Source organism: Cupressus sempervirens, chromosome 10 (assembly GCF_028749045.1).
Source record: "Cupressus sempervirens isolate cs-2001-9-10 chromosome 10, ASM2874904v1, whole genome shotgun sequence".
NCBI lineage: Eukaryota > Viridiplantae > Streptophyta > Pinopsida > Cupressales > Cupressaceae > Cupressus > Cupressus sempervirens.
Genome location: NC_143127.1, coordinates 857,043,599 through 857,049,106, shown reverse-complemented (window position 1 = coordinate 857,049,106; position 5,508 = coordinate 857,043,599).

Below are 5,508 nucleotides of genomic sequence, written 5' to 3'. Positions count from 1 at the left end.
AAACCTAAACATATACATAATCATAATGTAGATGTCTGATTCACTTAACATTGTGCAGTTCCATGATTAATATGCAAGAAGTAACATTTACTTAACAATGCAAAATTAAACTCGCACTAAGAATAACCCATAAATGAATCATATATATACTGAGGTGTCATCGTTATGGCTCTAAGATTCTGCATCCATGTATGGTATGCCCAAAGTCAACACATAATGGAAATCTCTATTATACTTGTCAATGAAAGGATAGAGATATGCCTTTTCTCTGTACTTAACCATATAGGTTAAATCATAGGTAAGACCAATTATCTTTTTTTATGTAATTCACCCACCCAATTTATTTTAAAGTTATCACTGAATTAATTAACTGAACAAAGTAAATCAAATTTAGCCACCTCGATATACGTTCATCACAGCTATCCTTAAAATACACATCAAACAAAATTACAAGAGAATGTACATGCAACAGATCTAACATCAGTTTACAACATGATAATACATCCTTTAATCCATTTGTAATTCATCTTATTCTGCCAAGTTTCAAGGAAAATATAGATAATCATAACAACAGAAACGTAACCTACAACATTAAGATCATGCAAATACAATTAAACTGTTATCTCAGTTTAACGGTACTTACCTAATCTTAAAACCATACAATTAACTTCCTGCTATCATAATCACCTACATCTAACTTCGAAATGACCAAAGTAACCAATCAAAATTCCTATGATATTCTTGCTTAAAATGAGATATCATTAAACATACATATAAAATCTATCCCATTACTTGAAACAACTTTCATTTCTATCTATAATCTAAAATACATCCTCAGTCCAACTTTTCATTAAGAAAAATCTTTAATTTAATATTGAAAAGAAAGAAAAATATCATTATAAAAATAATTTCATTTCATATTCAAATGATTTTTACACGACTGATATTTCATATCCATTCAGCACAGTATAAAATGGCATTAATATATCCCCTTCCAATCTAACTTCATTAATAGAATATCACATACTACACCTTATATTAATTTCCCCATAGCATTCATATAACAACTGTTTAATTTAATAGAAATGTTTTCAAACATATATAACTGGATTAATAGTGCTAAACAATCATTTATCTTAAATCCAAACTCAAAAAAATCAAGTTCAACTTTATTCAAACACATAAGATATCTACAGTCTATATGACAAACAGAACTCGAAATGTCTACTCAAAACAAAGTATATGTTCAAACGATATATGACTATTTCTCTTGTTCAATATAGTTTAACACTAACTGTGATAGATTTAAGTTATCAAAACAAAACTTAGCTATCTATTAAGATTGTACACAAACCATTTACTAGATTATCCATCTTACGAAAAAAAAAATCATTAACTACTTTATTCACAGTCATCATACAATTTGAAACTAATCACGTTTAATAATTAAACATCAGGTAATGAATCTTGAAGTCCTAATAACCTATTTCCTACCGATAATAATTAACTTTGCTGTTGCAAAAATGTTTACTACTTAATAAAAGTTTCCACCTAACTATTTGTCAAAATGTCTCGACTGACATCAAAATAGCAAATTACTAAATTCCCAAACTTCAAATGATCACTCAATACAGATGACACATAATTCAAACTCCAAAATAATTCCACGGCATCGAATAATGTCAGTCAAATGAATTCACATTAACACTATGATAGCAACCACCGAAAATAGCTAAATTCGAGTTTCATGCCATATATTTTGACGACTATTTGATCAAATGACTGTCACAAATTTATGTTGTGGTTCGACCATTAAACTACGTTTTAGGGTTCAACTATTCAAATGCCATTAAAACTACAAAGTAACAAACTCACTAGATTCAAACTTAATAGAAACTGACACCCACAACCCAAGCACATTAACACAATACAATACAATACAATACACCTCCCAGGCGCAACATAGAATCTGAAAATATCAACACCCTCACACCCAACTCTAAATAGAAACATAACTTAACAACAAATTTCCGAGTTTAGCATATACTTTATAGTTTGATGTCGAAGTCAGCCATATATCATCTATTACATCTACTGAAAACTTAAACACCTTGAACTCAGCTCTATGAAAGCCGCAACCTTAACATTACACATTTCCACAGCATAAAACAACATTCTACTACAAATAACATTTTCAAATACTGACATCCAAGTATGCAAATAAACACAACTCGACAACTTCACTGTCGAACTCTTCTTACACCCACACCTGGGTGTTGATATAAAACCTCATACAATAGATTTTAACATACAAAAACTAAAAATCCAAACATAACAGGAATAAGATAGGGTTTAAGAGAGAGGCCCCCTACTTCAAAACTCAGTTGATGGAAAAAAACGTTCAACTCAAGCTCCAAAATACAGCTCGACTCCAAAGCCCCAAACTAAAAAAAATCTCCACAATGCAAATAACAATAGAATCCAAATTTCCAACCGCAATAAAACTCCCACTAAGTTTCCTTTTTGCTCGATTACATATTCAAGAATATCCTTCCAATTTAAACCCCTCATTTTTCCAGAAAGCCAGCAACAACACACAAGTGTAACTTGAAACAGAGGAAAAAGGCCCAAATTTAGGTCGTTAGCATCGAAATCCATTTTTCAAACAGCAGTGGTCGACATTCCTTCAAGGATAATAAAGCCTCAATAAAAGAGCAATTAATAAATCTTAAACTCCCAAAGAGTTGTGCATACGACTTTCCTTATAGCCTAAAAACAATAAACATATTTTACCTATTCAAAGCATGCGAAACCCTCTAGGGTTTTAGGGTAAATGATTTTTATTCATATATATATATATATATATATATATATATGCATAACATAATCACCTCCAATGTTTATTGCCATAGTATTTAAATATTGCAAGCTCCCAAAACCATTACTCCACACTAGAATTTATGTAAATATATGTGCGAATACCTCATACCTATATTTATATGAATTTTATGTGTGACTTATCAAATTATCCCTTTATATAAATATATTCACAAGTCAAGAACTTAAAGGCATGAAATGAATTTCTCGAAAATAATAAAGATAGCAATATACCTGAGAAATTCCTAATAATACTAGAACGCATTTGTCATACATGTACCAGATATGTTTACTTTCCATCAATAAGATAAAGATTAACATCTACGTAAACATATACATAGTTACATAAAAACACAAAAGAGTTTTACAAACATCCTTTTAACATTATACTCACAATCTAATATATCTGTAGAAGAATATGAAAATCAAATGTACCAATACATAAGTTATACCAAATCAACATGAAAGATACCAATTCTGATTTTCACAAGCATAGCCATAACTAGAAATCCTACAATTACAATCCTGTAACAAGAATTTCATGAAAACATCAATACTAATCAAAACCTGACTTAGTTCAGAGATCAAGTGATGTATTTCAAAATCAACACTACAACTAAAACTGATTAGCTGTAAACCCAAGAACAGTCCAATTGCAATACAAAAGCAGTATCCAAAATAAAGGTCTCTCATAAAACCAAAACTAACCTATCTGATCATAAACAAAGCAGTGTTCAGAATATAAAATCTCCCAGCCACAAAACTTGTGTCCAAAACAACATCTATAGTAAATAAAGAAAAACAGGAAGAAGTAGGGTCAGGCATGACACCCTTCCCCACTAGGGTTCGACTTTCTCCTGGAAGTCAAAAAAAAAATGCGGATGAGTTGTTCTCATCTTCTCCATGTCCTCCCAGGTAGTAGATGTTTCATCATTGGGGTCCCATAGGACTTTTACCTACCTTATTTCTCTTCCTCTTAAACTCATAGTTCTACTTTGCATGATCTGCACTGGTTCCAGCATGATTTGACCATCCAAAATTTGCAAATTTTTCCAGTCAAGCATGTGAGCAATATCAGGGATATACTTACACAAAATTGAAACATGAAATACATTATGAATGCGAGAAAGACTCGGTGGCAAGGCAAGTTTGTAGGCAACAGGTCCAATCTGTTCCAAAATTTCAAACGGGCCTACAAATCGTGGTGCTAACTTGGATCCTTTTCCAAAGCAAAAAGGAATTTTACGCGGTCTAACCTAGAGAAACACTTTATCACCTACTATGAATTGACGGTCAATCCTATGCTTATCAGCATACTTCTTTTGTCTATCTTGAGGAGTAATAAGGTGTTCTCTGATCCTCTTAACCTGCTGCTCCAACTCTAGCAACATATCAGGTCCTAGAAGAGTCTTGTCCTCGAAACTGTCCCAGCTAAGAGGTGTTCTACAAGGTCTACCATGATGCAGAGCCACACCTTGGAAAGCTCATGAGGAATTAGTCACTCAACTGAGTTGCTTCAAGGGGCATCTACAACCTTCAGGATCACACACAATATATTATAACCACCCATTGTGATTTGAACCAACTGTTCTTATCATTATTATTATTATGAAAACACAACCAGAGATACCTTAGACTCAACTCATAAGACTCCTATAACCATCCACTAGATTCAAAACTTTGAAAATAAATCCTCCCAAAAATTTATTCTTGCTGCCTCCAGAAAGACCTGCACTCAGACATGAATAAATTTCGAACCAGAAAATATTTACTCAATCCAACCATTGAGATTTGGTGTAACTAGGTTTCAAACAACATATAAATTTTTTAGAGAGATCCAACGGTTCAAACCCGAGATATTGACCATGCATCAGAGTACATTTTTTTGCAAAATATTGCTTCTTGCTTTCTCTAGATAAGCCTGCACTCAGACATGAATAACTCTTGAACCAAATCAAAACTCTTCAATCGCTCTAGTGAAGATGGGTGTAATTAGGCCTATAATAACATATCCAAAGCTCATGAAAATCCAACAGTACATTTGGGAGATATTACCCATGTACTGAGACTAATTTTCTGCAAACATACCAAATTCGACCCAAAACTATTTTTTTTTAAAATCTTCTGCAAACTATCAATTTGTTTCCAGTGAAAAGATAAGAAAAATCCGTTCAAAACTCAGACCATCGAAAACTTGCACCAAGACAAAATAAAAAACATTCCATATCTCTCCAAATTCGATTCATGTCTTACATAGCCGACTGGCTCTTTTTTTAAAACTAACTCTCTTTTTCTAACTAAATGATGTGAAATGTTTTCTTCTTATTTAGAAAAGAAGAACGTCTTCTATCCGAAAAAAGGATAAGAATCTGAAACATTTTTTCTACCAATATTAGACAGTCATTTTCTAAGTCAAGAACATTCCAAAAACTGCCTACTACCTATTATTGAATTCTAAAAATCATTAAACGCTCCACCTACGAACTAAAATAAACTATTCTAATTTAAGATCCACACACTTGGTCCTAGGTGGCTATATCTTGAGAGCTTATCGAACTGCTACTCTAGGTATGCCACCACATGTTGGACGTTATTACAAACTTCAATACTAAAAGCATTTAAAACATAACA